The sequence below is a fragment of the Ambystoma mexicanum genome, chromosome 10 (assembly GCF_040938575.1).
Source record: "Ambystoma mexicanum isolate Mex_15411 chromosome 10, UKY_AmexF1_1, whole genome shotgun sequence".
Taxonomy (NCBI): domain Eukaryota; kingdom Metazoa; phylum Chordata; class Amphibia; order Caudata; family Ambystomatidae; genus Ambystoma; species Ambystoma mexicanum.
The window spans coordinates 1,475,297,169-1,475,315,431 of NC_090932.1; the positions used below are offsets into that span (position 1 = coordinate 1,475,297,169).

At 50.5% G+C, this 18,263-nt stretch overlaps 1 protein-coding gene across 1 annotated transcript in view; it reads right to left on the bottom strand.

Annotated features, from left to right (window-relative positions):
- The window catches only part of ANAPC5 (anaphase promoting complex subunit 5), a 655,776-nt gene that overhangs the window by 87,742 nt on the left and 549,771 nt on the right, over positions 1 to 18,263 (bottom strand). The window lies entirely within an intron of this gene.

Consider the following 18,263-nt stretch of genomic DNA (forward strand, 5'->3'; position numbering starts at 1 on the left):
TGGTTTGTCCTCCCCTATACCCCTCCCTTGCCTCGTCGCGCTCTGAAACACTTTTGTATGGGCACGATATAAATAAAACATATCAAGACCATACACCACAGAGAGGTCAAGGTTTTCTAGTAGAAAATGTTGCCAGTGCTCAAAATCATGGCTGGCCCGGTGGTCACCTCTTATTTTTCAACCTATACTGTCTCATTGAGAAATTGAAGATGATTACGTGAGCTCTGATCTTGGAAGCCCTCTACCACGATGACCGATTTTGTTCAACTGAGCTAAAGAAAGCATATTTGCATATTCACATTTGGTAGTCTTGCTAGAAATTCGTGAGGTTCTCCAATTCCAACAGACATTTCCAATAACGAGCCCTACGGGTCGCCCTCAAGGATCATCACAACATTGGTGAACGTAGCGGCTGCACATCTTTCTTTAGTCAAACCAGGATGACTGGCTAGTGAGTGCGTAGTGGGCCCATGAGGCCTCAGCCTCTGAAGATTCCTGTAGACACACTATTCAGCCTTGGTTTTTAAATCAACTTCAAAAGTGAAGTTTAATGGCCAATCGAAGACTGACCTTTACCGGGTTCCAACAAGACCAGGTTCCTCACCACGAATGAGTGCAGATAAGACATCCAGCTAGCCATTGCACATTTCCAGCTCAAGCCAGTAACATCTCCATGGCCTTGTGCACCCTGTGTGAAACATGGGCATGATTGAAGATGAGGAGGCTCCAGCTACGCTTGCAGCCTTTTAGAGTCAGAGCAGGTAGACAGTCAAAGCAGGTTTCCATTCTCCCTTTCCTTGGAGATTCTGTGGTGGATTTATCAGAGGACATGGAGCGGGGCTCTGCTTTTCAGGAGTCCCCCTGCTGAGGCATGATTACCACAAACTCTTCATTGATGGGCTGGGGCACCATTTTCCAAGAGCTCGAAGTTCTGATTCTTTGATGGTCCAAGGTTGACAAGACTTCAAACAGCAATATTCAACACCCTGAAAGCCCTCCTCCCGGTCATACGGGGGGAGAGGGTTTTGAACCAGACAGGCAACTCAACATCCATGTTTTATTTGAACAAACAGGGAAACACAAAGGCTCCTCAGTTGCGTCAGTTAGCAGTTACTCTCTGGGAATGGGCAATCGCCAACTAGATTGCTATCAGAGTGTTATCTGTGCAGGAGACCTACATTTCAAGCTGATCTTTGGAGCAGACTTCTCCACACCAACCATGAGCGTTAGATCAGAAAGTATGTGTTAGCATAAACCTTGCAGGTGGCGGGGTTCCCCCTTCAGTGGATCTGTTAACGACCTCCCTCAATTGAAAATACACCCACTATGCTTATTGGTAGAGGGGTAGGTAATGCCTCAACCAAAAACACTACTGGAGTGGAACAATCTCTTTTCCTTTGCTATGCCTCCAGAGCCTATTTACAAGGTTTCTCACCAAATTTGCAAAAAGCAAACAGAATTTTCTAATCTTGACAACTGTGGGGAAGGCATGGTATCACAAGTATGACACTGACACAATGGATACAATTTGTACAATCTTTATTGAAAATGTTGGGTTCGGAGAAACTCCTGTTTTGCCCTATAACTAAGATGTCATCTGACCATCTCATCAAAAGAACGTTACCAGGTAAGAGAGTAACTTGTTCTTCGAGGGGATTGGGTCCTCCGACGTACTCCATACCTATGACAGACACCCAAAGCAGTACCAACGTATGGAGGAGGGAAAAGAATTCTAATATAGAAATTTAGAATGCCTAATCAAATTGCAAAGTAAAGGACCGCCTTGCCAAAGGCCAGATCCTGCCCATGGATAGAATCTAGGGAGTAGTGTCTTACAAAAGTATGGACAGAAGCCCAAGTGGCTGCTTCACAGATGTTACGAATAAGAACACCCCTCTGCAAGGAGGTAGAGGCAGCCATACCCCTAGTAGAATGGGCACGTAAGCCTACCGGAGGATCCTTACCCCGCCAAGCAGTGATATTCAGAAATTGCCAAGATAATCCATCTAGACAAAGTCTGTTTAGTAACAGCTTGTCCCAAACGCCGTCCAGCGTAACCTATAAAGAGCTGATAGTCCACTCTGACCTGGGGCATGCGTGAAATGTAGAAACTTAAAGCTCTCCTAGGATCCAACCTATGGAGCCTCTACTCTTCCTTAGCAGGATGCGGAGGAGGATAAAATGCTGGAAGAATGACCTTCTGGCTTAAATGAAATTCCGATACAACTTTCGGAAGAAAGGAAGGACGAACCCTAAGGACAACCCTGTCCTTATGAAACACTGTGAAGGGTGGCTTAACAGAAAGTGCCTGCAACCCACTCGCTCTGCGAGCGGAAGTAACTGCAACCAAAAATACAGTTTTAAGGGTTAACAGTCACAAAGGACAAGAATGCAAAGGCTCAAATGGAGCACCCATTAGGAATTTTAGAACAAGGTTCAAATCCCAACCGGGCAACTGGAAAGGTGGAAACACATTAGTGAGCCCTTTCAGAAACTGAGAAATTAAAAGAATTTTGAAATAAGAACACTCCTCAGACGAGCGCTTAAATACGGACAGTGCCGCCAGGTAACCTTTAATAGTACCCACTTGCAGGCTCTTGTGGGCTAACGAAAGCAAAAAAGACAGAACCACAGGAATGTCACATGAAAAAGGATCCACATTCTTAACCCTGCACCAGTGCCAGAACTTTCTCCAACGGCAACGGGACTTTGTTGCAGGCCGTCTGGCCGAAAGCAACACCTACATCACGTCTTCAGAGAGGTCCCAATCCTTATACCTCAACCTTCCAGAAGCCAAGTGTGAAGGTTGAGGGATCGGACCTCTGGATGGAGAACCTGACCCCCCTCCCATGAGAGAACATTGTCTCGGTAGGGAAGACGTCGTGGAGGGCAGATGGACAAGTCGAGAAGGTCCGGGTACCGCGTTCTCCGAGCCCATGCCGGAGCTATGAGGATCACCCGGGAACCGAACCTCTGCAGCACTTGCGGGATGACGGTGACTGGAGGAAACACGTACAGCAGTGGGAAGGACCACTCCACCACGAACACGTCTCCTAAGGCTCCTCTTGGAGGAAATTCCCACAAGCAGAACTTTTGCACTTCCGGTTGACACTGGAGGCGAAGAGATCCACTTGAGGGGTCCCCCAAAGGGAGAAGATCTCCAGGAGAATCTCCGGAGCCAGCTCCCACTCGTGAGAGAGCGCGCTCTGCCTGCTCAGAGCATCAGCTGTCTCGTTTTCGTCTCCGGCCAGATGACCTGCCGAGATCGAAATTTCCTGCTGGATGACCCAGAACCAGAGCTGCATTGCCTCCCTGCACAGAGGAAGTGAAACTCCCCCCCCCCCCTTTTTGTTGAGGTAGTGCATGGCCACCGTGTTGTCCGTCAGAATCAGGACATTCTTCCCTCGCACAGTCGGCAGAAAAGCCTTCAGGGAAAGCCTGACGGCCCTCAGCTCCAACAGATTGATATGGAGTCTGGGCTCCGACGGAGACCAACGACCGCTGACTGTCAACTCTTTGGCATGAGCTCCCCATCTCGTGAGGGATGAGTCCGTCACGATCGTCACCTCCGGCCAAGGCAGCCAATATGGAGCCCCCCTCATCAGATTGCCTTCAACGGCTCACCACAGAAGGTCCTGGGTGACCGAGGGCAGCACCTGAATTGGGTCCAACATCCTGCCGGAGGACTGTGACCACTGCATCTTGAGAGCCCATTGCAGAGATCTCATCCGCAACCTGGCCTCTGGCACCAGAAGAATGCAGGATGCCATGAGGCCGAGCAACCTCAAGAACTCGAACGCCGGGAGACTCTGGGCATGTTGAAACTTGTGCACTATCTGCTGAATGTGATGAGCCCTCACCTGCGGAGGGAAACACTGCCCCAGGGATGTGTCGAGCACCGCTCCAATGTACTGGAGCCGCTGAGTTGGCGTCAAGTGAGACTTCTTTAAGTTGAGGGAGAAGGACAGCCTGTGAAAGGAGTGGCAGGTGACTGACAGATGATCCAGGTCTTGCTCGGAAGAGCGCGCCCTGATCAATCAATCGTCAAGGTAGGGGTAGATGTGAATCCCCCCCTTTCCTGAGATACACTGCCACCACCACCATGAGCTTTGTGAAAACCCTCGGGGCAGAGGTCAATCCGAACGGCAGGACCCGATACTGAAAGTGCGAGTCGCCAACCGCGAGCCTCAGGTACTTCTTATGCTTGGGATGGATCACCACATGTAAGTAAGCGTCCTTGAGGTCGAGAGACACCAACCAGTCCTGAAGTTGAAGGGCCTGGAGGACTTGAGAGTAACCATCTTGAACTTGTCCTTCCTGAGGAGTTTGTTCAAACCACGCAGGTCCATGATGGGTCTCAAACCTTCGTCTTTCTTCGAAATCAAAAAATAAGGGGAATACCATCCCTTGTTCCTCTCCGCTACAGGCACCAGTTCTATGGCGCTTTTCTCCAGCAGGGCTTGTATTTCCTGCGCAAGGAGCAGGTCCGGACACTTCAAAGAGATTCCCTGGTGGATTGTCATGAGGCCTCTGCCAGAAAGGAAGACAGTAGCCGTGGGCTATGATCTCCAGAACCCACACATCTGAAGTAATGGCACGCCATTCTACAAGATGCTGCGCCAGCCTTCCCCCAACCGGCGAACCATGGAACATTGTCTCATGACTGAGCTGAAGCGGCTGCGGCATTGCCTGAGGGCAAAGAGGCAACTGCCCGAGCGACCTTGGCACCTCGAGTACCTTGTTTTCCACCTCAAGTACTCCTAAGGTGACACCTTTGACTTGCAGCTCCTCTCGATCTACCAAAGGATGAGTAATATCGAAAGGAACCTCCCCTCCATTGCTTTCCCCTAGGACGAAAAGGCGGAGGTTGGCGAATCTGCAGCGCTCAACGACTTTGCTGCAGCTTTGGAGGTCTGCAACCTCTCAAGGATCTCGACAGCCTTGCTGCCAAAAAGATGTTCACCATCAAAGGGCATGTTGAGAAGCCGCGCTTGTACATCAGGAGCAAACCCCGACTTCCGCAACCACGCAAATCTGCGCATTACGGTGCTCGCCACCATGGACCGGCTGACACAATCTGCCATGTCCAGACCCGACTGAACGGATTCACACATGGCATCCTTGCCATCCTGAACAAGAGCAAGAAAGCCATCCCGTTCCTCCCCTTCGGGAATATGTTCAGCCGCCAAAGAGACACAATTCCACAGAGTATGAGTGAACCGTTCTAAGGCACACACAGCGTTGGCTGCCTGTAAAGCCATACCCTCTGAAGAAAACACTTTCTTCGCCCAGCCAACAAAACGTTTGTCGTCCCCATCAGGAGTGATGGTAGGGTACGACGCCCGTTTTGCCAGGGCCATAGCCGCCTACACCACCAAACTCTCCGGAGTGGGGTGTGTAGTCAAGTAGCTGGGGTCGCTACTGGCAGGACGGTATTTCTTCGGCAAAGGCTTGCTCACTGCCGGGAGACTCTCCGGAGCAGTCCAAGCCGCTGCCACCCTTCTTTGCAAGGCCATATGGAATGGCAGTACAGGGTCAGTTGCTGGACCTTGGTCAAGGATATCATCAGGTCATCCTGCAGAAAATCCACTGGTGGCGCAGACCACCCCAAGTATTCCATCACCCTCGACATAAGGCGCTGGTACGAGGACTCGGCGTGCGTGCCAGCTCAGGCCTACCGAACTCAACCTCCGGAGAGGTGTCCAGACCACTGCCGTTGTGCAGAGACTGACGCAGGTCTTCAAGCTGGCTATGACCAGACATGAGTTCGTCAGGAACCATAACTTCATCCACCTCCGAGATGTAATCCAGAGGCTGGAATAAATCCCTGGATGAGGGCACAGAAAAAGGCTCAATTACAGGCCTTACTGACCTCTGCAGGGCCTTTCTCGGAGTTTCCACTGGTCTCTGGGGCACCTCCGATAAAGCCTCCTGACAAGGCGTCGACAGAATCGGCGTTGACGTTGAGCGTGGCGCCGAAGGCATCGACACAGGCCTCGAGGGCGGAGTCCCGAGCGTGTCCTTCGACAGCCTGGGCGCCGATGGCGTCAACGGCTTCCTCTGAGGCGGAGCCTTGAGAGAGTCCTTCGACGGTCTCGGCGCTGATGTCTTCTTCGAAGACCTCACAGGCTCCAACGGTCTCGAGGGCGTTGAGTACCGGGACCTCGAAGGTGCCCGGTGATCACGACGACCGCTTGAGCCCGAAGGCGTGCAAACAGCATCTCTAGCACGTTCCCTGCTGGCGCCATCATCTCCTTACGAAACGAATCCCATTCCGCAGGAGTGGAATGCTTGTTGGGACAAGCAACCCGCTGATGGGGGGCGGAGTCCTTGGACGAGGACGGGGAAGGCGACCGGTGACGGCGCTTCCGTGAGTGCCTCAAAGAGGCAGAGCAATGGCGGGACCCACTCTGGGACCGAGACCCCCTAGACTTATGCCGACTATGCGAAGAGTCGCCCCTCGAATCGTCAGTCGAAAGCCCAGTGGATTTCGACTTGCGGGGCTTGGAAACCTTACCAACAGAAAGCTTCTTCTTACGCTCCCACAAGGCCTTCGATGTTAACGACTGGCACTCGTCACAATCGTCCGTGGCATGGTCCTCACCGAGGCACCAGAAGCAGGCGTTGTGCGGGTCCGTCAGCGACATCTTGGAACCGCAGTCCCGACACTTCTTGAAACCCGGCCACGGGGTAGAAGAAGATGAAGACATCATGGAAATCTTCACAAACAAACAGGTTCGAAGAACCGAAAGAATAGAACTCAGAAGAACCGAGGCACGCCGAGATCTCCGAAGCGAACACCTTCGCGGAAAAAAACAGAACTGAGGCTACGGGCGTCGTGCGTCCTACTTATAACATCCGGTGACGTTGGCTCGACGGAGGCCCTCGAGGACAGCGTATCGACGTGATCGACGCAGGAATTTTTTTCCAAAGCAGCACAGCTGTGGTGATTACTTGTCATAGATATGTAATACGTCAGAGGACCCAATCCCCTCGAAGGGAGTAGTCTCGACCATCAAACAATAAGCAAAACAGTCCTAGTGGAGTCCGGCAAATCAAAATGGCCTAGGCTAACAAAAACCTAATGCCGCCCCCCTATCTCTTGTACAAAAGGTGTAAAAAAGGCGAAATGTATGCAAACGAAAAGTCAGTGTTCAAAAGAATAAAAAGGTAGTTGAACTAGCTCTCCTCCTCACGTTAAACTTTGTGGAGTAAGGCTATCCTTGTAGGCAGGATGATACACACTGGCACGGTTTCTAGCACTCTTAGCAGTTCCAAACGATTCAGGCCCACCTGGCCTTCCATGTTAAAGTCTCTTTCTTGACTTTCACAAAATGTATTCCAATGTAAAGTTCACAAAGGTCCCCCTCTGTCGGGCTCAGACCTTACAGCACACAGTTCACTTAGCTCCCCCTCTGTTGGGCTCGGATCTCTCACATCACAGTTCAACATAAACTTGCCGGGGCTCCCTTCCCCAAGCTTATTGTACTTCGGGTCTCCCTCAACCGGGCTCAGACCCCTTTCAGATGTCTAAGATTTTTGAATGTGCGTGGTTCCTTTTTACAGACCAACATAGGACCACTTTGACTCAAAGTTTACATTTACTTTAGCTTAATTCACTTTTGCTGTTTGTTCACTTTATAGCTTCAAACAATACCTTTCACAGAGACTTTCGAATGGGCTACTTCCTTTTTCCGGACCTCTCCGCTACTTAGTATCGCTGATCACAAAGCTGTCGTTCACTTCACAGGTCTGCCTTTCTTTGCATCTCAACCCCACGCATGCAGCCTTTACTTGTTTCATTCGCTTTAACACACAACGGTCTCTCGGGTCACTTGCCAACTCACCGTCTGTGTGCGCTTCTTTCTTGATTTGCTATTTTCAATTTATGATTCAAGGTTAAGTACCACAGGCTTGGCCTCGCCCCCCCCCCCAACTCTGCCGTTTACCCGGGAGTGTCGCTGGCGTCTTTGTAACACAATACAATCTTCACTTGTGGGATCTGGCCTTCTCCACGTGTCTTTCGCGGCCTGTCAGAGGCAACAACCTCCAGTAGGGAACCCTTGGGGTTTTCGGCCTGCTGCTCTCGTCCCTTGGTCCATTACTCTGCTCCAGTAGGTGTGCCTTTGTCCCGGAAGTTCTACTTGTACTATTGTTGCACCTTGCTCAGAGTTTGTCTTTAGGCGTTGCCTTTTATTCGTGTGAGGAGAGCTAACTAGTATCAGGTGTATGCACTTAGTGTAAAATGCCTGACATTGACTGACCTGATTAACGGGACATGTCCAGTACCATGTGAGAGAGTAAGTCTGGTTACTCTCAGTCACCCTCTTCCTCGGCTCAGTGTTTGTGTGGGGAGATTTGGGACTTTGGAAAATCTTACAAAATAGAATGGGTTAGATGAACAAAAAAGGGGGGGGGGAATACCACGTCTCACCATCGGCTGCCTCACCCCCACCCCCGAAAACCCCTCACCCAGGTATTCCTCTCACACTGATCCACCCCCAGGGTCTGGATCCAAAGGTGATAGCTGTACCCTGGCCACCTGAGAGAGAGATCCCCGGGGACTAGCAGACGAGACACCCTCTGGTTTTTCACAATTCCACCTGGGTAAGCCTCACTCTTCCTCTTCCCAGTATGATCTGTATGAATTAAGTCCTCTACTCTACATAGATACATAGAGGTGTGAAGGACCACAGGGTACTGAGTGGGTTGAGAAGAAAGAGTGGACAGAAATGGGGGGTGTGAATGCCGTCTTCTCCCAAGGTGATCGTTGGTGGTCACATGGAGGGCTTCCCACCCCATGAGGTCCACCCGCTGAGTACAACCCCCAGGGGGACTATCGGGTAGCAGCCTCACCTCCCTGGCCTCATGGGAAGGGGCTTCCCCAATGGGAGCAGTGACAATACTCTGGGATTTGTCACAGTACCCATCAGCCATACCATCTGCTCCCAAGAGTGAAGTATGACCCTGCTGCTACATTACCGAGAGTGGTTTTCCACTTTAGGATAGAGCGCTTTACCCCCTTACCAGCGGGCCGCGGACAAAGCAACCTAACAGAACGCATGTATTGAAGGGGCTCTGCAAATTCCCCCATATACCACCCCCAGGTTCCTGTTCAAACATTGGGCAGGCATCTCTGGTACTACTTCATTGTGATCGTATCATTGGTACAAAGCTCCAACAACCAGAAGAAACCAACCAGCGATCTGATCTGTGTGTTAGTCCTTCACAGACGAAGGCACAGACATTGCATCCTACTACTCTTGTGCCTTCCATGGTCACGTCCATTGCCAAGACAGACCTGAGCATGCAATTCCGTAAGTGGCAATACAGAAATACAGTCATTGGGGTTGGGAGCTGAGGTTGGGGCAAGGGCGTTGATGAGGGGCAGGATAGGGGTACCAATAAGCCCTTTGTGCAGGGGGAAGGGAAGCGCTGTGGGGTTCTGAAGGAGGCTACAGTTTTTCAATGGGGTAATGGGAGTCTTGAGGAAAAAGTTGCAAAGCCCCCTTAACTTAAATGGGTGATGCATAATGTGAGGGGCTTAAATTCCCCTCCGAAGAGGAAATAATTTGAGCAGTTCACTAGGGCTACCAAACCTGATGTGATGGCCCTCGAAGAAACTCATCTCCTCTGGAGAGATTTCGACTGAAAGACTTCTCCCAGGTCTTCCATGTGTCTGGCCCAAACAAGATGAGTCCGGTAGCGCTCACCTTCTGTAAGGGCGTGGATCTGCGTATAACGAGTTCAAAAGCAGACAAAGAGGGCCGATATATCATGGTGATGGGGGAGGCAGCTGGGGAGGTTTACAAGGTGGCATCAAACTACGCCCCCAATATGGGCCAAGCAGCTTTTCTGAAGGATCTGCTGGTTACTCTGGAAGGGTCAGCCAAAGGCAACATTGTTATGATGGGTGACTTTAACCTGGCCTGGTCATGGAAATTGGATAGGAGTTCCGGCAGGGCTTCCCACAAGAGAGGGGTGGCCTCTAAGTCATTGGGGGATACATACATACATGCATACTACACCCTGGGGTGCAGAAGCTCGGCTGCCTGACCAGGCGTCTCCTCACTTCACGCTGCTTCAAACCTTAAAAAAGGCAGTTTCTACAGCAATTTTTCTTAACTCACTTGGCGATCCTGCACCTCTATCTCTGTAGAACCTCCGGACTTTTTCTCCTGCTCTACGACGCTGGCAGCTCCCGCTACAACCAGGCCTCTTCCCGCCTTCTTCTCACACGGACGCGCAAGACCTCTGCCTGCTGCGCCGGTCCGGTCTTCACTGGGAGATGGACCCCTCCGACTCTGGACCCCAGTTGCATTATGCAACAGTGCCTCGGCCAGCAGCTTTACACCGGACTTGGATTGGTCCTGTTTCAAATCTGAGCTTACGGACCCCTACCCGCTTCCATCACTCACAAGCGCGCGAGGCCTCCGCCTTGTTCCAGACTTTCTGTATCAAATCTGGGCTTACGGACCCCTGCCCGCTTCCATCACTTGCGGGTGCACAGGGCCTCTGCCCTCTGTTCCGGACTTGTCCTACTCTTTTCATCAGAGAGTGGCTTCAGCAGCACTGCTGGGCATACCTCATACGAAGAGCTTCTGCCTGCACCTCCGGTCCTAGCTCTGAACAACCGGGGTTTCTGCTCGTTATCCCGCTCTTCCACTGTTGGCGTGACACTGCGGTCCAATCCTGTGGAACTTGTCTACTGTGCTGGTTCCCCCTGCTCCCGGTGACTCCGTCGGGTCCTCCTCTGTCAGCACTGGAGACTCCTCCCCCTGCCTTTCACTGTGCAGAGCGCTGGGTTTCTGCTTGCAATCCCGGACCGATCCGCTCTGCCACTGTTGGGTCACCGCAGCCTTCCTGCTCTGACGCAGCTGCCCATTCCTGTGAACTTAGTTGCCATGGTGGTTCCCCCTACTCCCTGTGGACTCCATCGGACCCTCCTCTGCCGGCATCGAAGACTCCTCCTCCTGCCTTTCTCTGTACGGAGCACTAGACGCCCATCTACAGCCTTGACTATCTACTCCCTCTCCTGTTTCCAGGCTGCCACCTTTAGCCTTCTCCTGCTTAGCACCGACCTTCTGCATTTGTGTGGCTTCTCGGACGGGCTGAGGGAGCTGTTCCCCGCCTGAGGATCCCTTCTTCTGTGCTACTCCTGCTCCGGCTACACCCTCCGAACTATCACCAGTTATTGTCCTTCATTGGAAAGACTGTGCCTCTGCATGTCTCACGCCTCTAAAGACTCGACCCAGGACAGCTACATTTTCTCTTGGAGCCTCCTCACTGTTTAGCCCCTTTACTCCCCTTACAGTGCTTCAGCTGGGCCTTCTCAAGATCCTGCTTCCCACCTTGGTACCACAAGCTTCCGTGTCTACTGCCCCTTCACTGCAAGTGGCCTCTCTCCTCCACTAAGTCCTCCCCAGCCAGTACTTGTCATCACTCACCGAGTCATTATTGCTGGCCCCACTCATTACTTCCACCTGACGAGTGGTAGTTAACCATTACCCCTGCTGCTTTGGGGCTTTTGTATTTCGGCCCATCTGCTTCCTCTTGTACCCTCCCCAACTGCTACCCTGCCTCCTCCAGGGCCCTTACTCACTACGTACTGTCCATCACTAATGTCCCCTAGAGTCAATAGTACAGCTACCTTCCCTTGGGCCCCTCCCAGTTTGTTGACTCCCTACTGCCTCCTGGCTTCTTCACATTCTTCTGAGCCCCCCGCTACCTCTGAAACTCTTTGCACGGTGGTCCTCCTGGCTCCACCCCATCTACATATACTCATATGGATCATCTACCTCCTACTGGATTCCTCATCTACCACGGTCTGCTTTCCAACTCCTGAATCTCTCTAAACTGTGGACCCCTTGTTTCTATCTGACTTCCTTTATTTCTGTGGCTTGCAGATCATCTAGCCCCTCCTTTCTCCAGACTTCCCAGCCTCCTCTAAGATCTTCATTTCCCATTAGCCATCTTCTACCACTGACCCTCTCTGATCTGCGATCTGATTACTCCTACCTGGGTTCTCCTGAATTCTAACCCTCCACCTTTAATTCACCCAATTACCCACCTCCCTCCCCTCCCGAGGCCTCTGATCCGTGGTTCACCCACTCTGGCCCCGATTGACTTATCTCCCCATTGACACCTTCCTTCTTTATCCTCCCTCCTTCTTCCTCTATACAACTTCCCCCTTCTTTTTCCCCCTTTTACTCCATCTTCATCATACCACTCTCTCCTCCCCTCTGTTATGCGTATTGCCAGACTCCTCTCTTCCCGTCCTCATTAATCTTCCCCCTCCTCCTACCCCCATCCCCTTCCTCTCCTACTCTCCATTCCCCTCTTTCTCATGTCTATTCACCTCCTTAATCCCCTTCCCCACTCTTCCCACTCCATACCTTCCCTCCCTCACCGTCCTAACCTTATCTACCGCCCCATCTTTCAACCCTCCAGCCTCATCAACATTGCTCTCTGGAACGCCAGATCCTTCTGCAATAAGACCGCAGCTGTCCTAGACATGTTCTTTCGTCTTAACCTTCATTTCCTATGTCCAACCGAAACCTGGATCTTCCTTCACAACTCTACTGTCCCTGCTTCCTTCACCACCTCCTCTTCCTCCTTCCATCATATCTATCGCTCTTCTGGTCATGGCGGTGGCACTGGCCTCTTCTTCCACCCTAAATACCTTTCTTCTTCCTCCTCACTGCCTCTTCCTACCTTCCTTTCCTTTGAATACCTATACAAATCTTTTACTTCCCCTCACCCTATCTCCTTTCTAATCATCTATCAGCCTCCTGGCTCCCTTTCCTCCTTGTACGACGACCTTGATCACCTCCTTTCTCTCATCTCTCCCTCCCCCTCTCCTCTAACTGTACTTGGTGACTTTAATCTTCACCTCCCTACCCCCCGAAGCCTCCCCTCTTTTCTCTATCTTTGCCTCCTATCTCCTTTCCCCTCTCCCTTCTTCTCCTACTCATTCTTCTGGCTCCATTCTTGACCTTATCTTCAACTCAACCTACCACCACTCTACCGTCTCTACACTACCCATCTATCTCTCTGACCATGCTTTACTCTCCTTTTTCCTTACTCCCCCTTCCCCATTCATGTTCTCCTATATCCTCCCCTACCTTCTTTTCTCGACGTGACCTTCGTGACTTTAGTCTGTCTCTCTTTTTCAACACTTGCTCTTCCTCTCTTCGGCCACTCCCTGATTTCTCTTCTCTCTCGGCCAATGAAGCTCTATCCACTCTTTCCTCTTCCATCTCCTCCAATCTTGTCCTACTTTACCCTCTCTCTTCTTTCCGTCCTACTCGTAAACCCTCTCAACCATGGCTTTCCCCTCAACTTCTCTCCATGCGTCATCTCCTTCATCGACTCGAGCGACTCTGGCTCAAATTTCCCTCACTATCCAATCAAACCTCCTATTTCTCCTACCATTCTCCTTATGGCTCATGCCTTAGCTCTGCTAAATATTCCTACTATTCTAACCTTCTCCACTCCCAAGCCTCTCCCTCTCGCTGTATCTTTCAAACCCTCTCGTCTTCTCTCCCAGCCTACCCCTGACCCGTCAACCTCATCCACCCTTTCGCCTTCTGACTTTGCGAACAACTTCTCCTCCAAGATTCTTTCTCTTCGTCAAAACATTAACTGCTCTCCCTACTTCACCTCTCCCCCACCCTCCCCTTTCCGTTCAGCCTGCATGTCTGACTTTTCGCCTGTCTCCCCTTCTGACATGTCCTCCCTCCTGTCCAAAGCCCACCCTACGTCTGCCCCAACTGACACTCCCCCACCCTCCTTATCCCGAAGATCTACCCTCTTCTTATTCCTTACTTAACTTCCTTCTTCAACATCTGCCTCTCCTCAGCTACATTCCCCTCCACATCCAAGCATGCCACTATCATACCTATTCTGAAGAAACCTTCTGCTGATCCCCTTCTTACCTCTAACTTACGTCCAATCTCTCTTCTCCCATTCCTCTCTAAACTACTTGAATGCCTTGCCTACTCCCAGCTCTCAGTCTTTGTCACTAATCTTTCCTTCCTACACCCCTCTCAATCTGGCTTCCGACCTAAACACACTCCTGGAACTGCTCTCACTTATATTCTCAACTCCCTCCTCTCCGCTCGATACTCAAAACAATCCTCTGACCTTATCCTCCTTGACCTTTCTGCTGCCTTCGACACTGTCGATCACCCCCTACTTCTCAACAGTCTTTTTTCCTTTGGTTTCAAAAGGCTCTGTTCTCAACTGGCTCTCCTCTTACCTCTCCTCCCGCTCGTTTACTGCCTCCTTGGGCGGTCATTGCTCGCCTACCCTTCCCTTGGAGTACGGCGTACCCCAAGGTTCGGTTCTCGGCCCTTTCCTATTCTCTCTCTACGCCTCTCTCCTTGCTCCCATCATCTCTTCCTTTGGTATTTCTCACCATTTCTATGCTGATGACACCCAACTCTTCCTTTCCTTCTCTTCCTTCTCCTCTGACCTCCACCTTAAACTCTCTTCCTGTCTTACTGCCATTAAAAACTGGATGTCATCCCGCTTTCTTTCTCTCAATACTGAGAAGACTGAAGTCTTATTCTTTCCCTCCAACACTCCCCCCCTCCACCTTTCATTCACTTCCCCCCTCTAATCTTCCCATCTCTGCCCACGCTCGCAATCTAGGCATTCACTTCGACTCCTCCCTCTCCTTTTCCCACCATATTTCTCTTACCTCTTGTGCCTGTCGCTACCACCTTTACAATATTCGCAAAGTCTGCTCCCTTCTCACCTTCCATGGCACTAAACTTTTAATCTCTTCCCTTATCTTCTCTTGCCTCTTCTATTGCTCCTCTTTACTCTTTGGACTACCTGCTTCTCATCTTGCCCCCCGCAAATCCATCTACCACTCAGCTGTCCGTACCCTCTGTCTCCTTGCCCCACATGACTCAATTTCTTCTTCGCTTTCGTACCTTGGTTGGCTTTCCTTTCACTCCCAACTTAAATTTAATTTCCTCTGTCTAGTCTTTAAATCGCTCCATGATCTTGCTCCCCCTTATCTCTCCTCTCCTTCTACACTCCTTACCGCTCCCTTCGTTCTGATCTATTCCTTCTCACCGTCCCACCTTCCCCATTTGCCTCCTCCTGGTTCCGCTCCTTTCAGCTCCTAGCCCCCCTGCACTGGAACTCCCTACCTCTCTCAATCCGCTCTATACCTACCTTTTCCTTCTTCCGTGCTTCCCTGAAATCTCTCCTCCTCCATTCCCAGCCCTGATACCTTTCCCACCTCTCATTCTCTTTCCTTTCCTCACATCTTCCCTATGTACCTCTCCCTACCCGCCCCATTCCCCTTACCCTCCTTGCATCTTCACCCTTTATACCCCTCCGTTTCCATCCTTCTTCCCTTCCTCACCCCTTCCCTCTCCCTCACAGACTAATTGCTCTACTTACTGTTTTATCGGTTTGATTCATGATTGTAAATTGCTTCTACTGTTATAAATTTCTAGGTATTTTGTTGTTATAATGTAAAGAGCTTTGGATTAAAGCGCTATATGAACACAATAAATACAAGTTTGTTGCATTGCATCTGCAAGATGCCTGGAGAAGGGTGCGATAAGGGGAGGAAGGGTTCAGTTTCCTCTCATGTGTCCATGGTTTCCATTCTCGTATTGACTACGTGTGGGTATCAGCTCCCCTACTAGGTGCAATTAAGGGTGTTGAGGTGGGCCCAATGGGGATAGCCAATAATGCAAATGGTCACTATGGACCTGCAAACTGCCAGTCATAAGTGCGGTCTGTGAGGGTGGAGGACATTGAAAGACTTTGGAAGGATATGGAAGACAACTGTTTTTTCCCTAAATAGCCAGGAGGACACTGAGGAGAGCATTAGGTGGGACGCCTTTAAAGCTTTTACGAGGGGGGTACTCATTGCCATTAAGGCAGGGAGGGACAAACAGCTGAGGGCTCTGGAAACCCAATTGGAGGCTGAGGTGGAAGTTTATAGGACAAGGTCCTTATCAGTCCCATTCAGGAACAGGGCAAAAGCGAGTAGAACCAAGCCGTAGGCCAACAGAACTTGCTTAGAACCAAGAGGGTGGAAAAGGCCGTAATTTTTGTGAAGCAACGCTACTATTACAAAGCTGACAAGGCGGGCAAGCGGTTAGCCAGGCTCCTGCGCGGGGCAACCGCCTCCAAAATTATCACTGCGGTGTATGACAAGCTGGTATTAGGAAATCTAGCACGGGTGACATCCAAGAGTGTTTCGCGAGATTCTACTCAGGTCTTTACTTGAACCAGGCCCCTCTGGAACAATTACAAGTAGAATTGCTAAACAATATACAACTGCCAAAACGGGGGAGTGAGACTGGAGAGGGAATCACAGAAGAGGAGGTTTGCACAGTTATCAAATCGTTGCACCTTAATAAATCGCCTGGCCAGGATGGATTCACGACTGGCTTTTATAGGACCTTCACAAGGATCCTAACTACGCACCTAACAGGGTTATACAACCACTTCGTGGAACTGCCAAATATCAGCATCAATGGAGGAGGCAAAGATCATACTTGTACCCAAACCCACTAAAGATTCAACTAAATGCGGCTCATATAGGCAGATAGCCCTAATCAATTAATTCTGGCTAACAGAGTAGAGGGCTTCCTCCCCACCTTGACGCTGAAAAAGCTTTTTACTGGTTGGCATGGTCCTTTATGTTCAAAGTAATGGAGAAGATGGGGTTGGGGACGGCATTTATTACGATGGGTTAGACCAATAACAGAGCCCCCTCAGCCTAGCACCTCATCAATGGTTCCTTATCCACGGTATTTCATTTAACTAGAGGCACCAAGCAGGGGTGTCCTCTTTCACCTTTGTTACACGCGATCTACCTGGAACCTCTACCACAGACCCAATGAGAATCTGGCGAGGTTCACAGGATTCCCTTTGGGGGAACCCAACACAAGGTGTCGGCCTTCGCCGACGATATGTTACCCACGCTTACAGATCTGGGTCGTCACTGGCGGCGGTCAAAGAGGTTTTGAAAGACTTCGGGACAGTCTTCGGGCGCATTATAAATAAGCTGTCAATCAATCAATCAAATAATTTAGCAAAATCAGAGCTGCTCAACCTAACGGTTAGGGGCAGGGAGGCAGCAGCGTTGAAAGAGTACTCACCTTGTATCTGTAGCCAGAAGGGGATTACATATCTGGGGGTTAACATTCCTCCAACCCTAGCGGACTGGTAAAGCGCACATTTCCCAGCAATGCGGTCTACCGTTAAGGTCGAGCTTCATAAATGGAGCGTTCATAGATTATCCTGGTTGGGTAGATTGGCTGCTCTTCCCCGGCTTCTCCTCTGTTCCAGGCCCTACCGGTAGTCATTACTAAATGTTTCTTTGCAGACATACAAAAACTTACTAGCAATTTTATTTGGGCAGGTAAGAGGCCTAGGATTAGCCGTCACCTTTTAACAGCACCCAAGAAGGATGGAGGGTTGGCTCTCCCGAATTTTCAATTATATTATGAAGCGTCCCAGATTCGGATTATACTGAATGGTTCATGGGGATCTATGGGAAGCTATGGGGGGGGGTATGGACCGGGCAGTCATCCAACACGAGTTAAAGTAACTCGTCTGGCTTTCTAAGTCAAACAGACCTCACCATATGTATTGGATTTCTATCACAAAACTCATGGTGGACACCTGGGACAAACTGGCTAAGAAACAGGGCATTACATCTTTTCGATCTCCATTCACGCTGATTTTCCTGCATGGGGGATTCACAACAGGCATGAAACTGAGGGCGTTTCATAAGTGGCAGGAGGGTGGATGCCAAAGGCTGAGAGACATTTTCTGGGGCAATCGATCCGGTCCTTTGTAGAATGCAAATAGAGCTTTGGTTTAGACAAACGGGAGAGGCTGAGATACTTTCAGATCAGGCATTGGCTAATAAATGCTGAGGTTAAAGCATCTGCATTTCACCCGCTATCCCCCCTGGAAAAGTACATTACCACCCAGGATGGGTCTAGGGGTCTTAAAATCGGGCTTGTATGAGGAAAAAGTGGCAGTATAAGAAACAATGGGAGAAAATCCAAGAGAGGAAAATCTCCAGGGAAAATTGAGAGAAACTGCGGAAAAATGTTCCCCCATTTGGCAAAGTCATCGCAGCTCCAAAAAGCTTGTTACTACACCCTGGCCAGGTTTAAAAAGATCTTTCCGGAACCCTCTCGGGTGTGCTGGGGGAGATGCGGGGAGACAGGATCCTGGACCCACGTTTGGTGGAGATGCCCTAGAATAGAGCC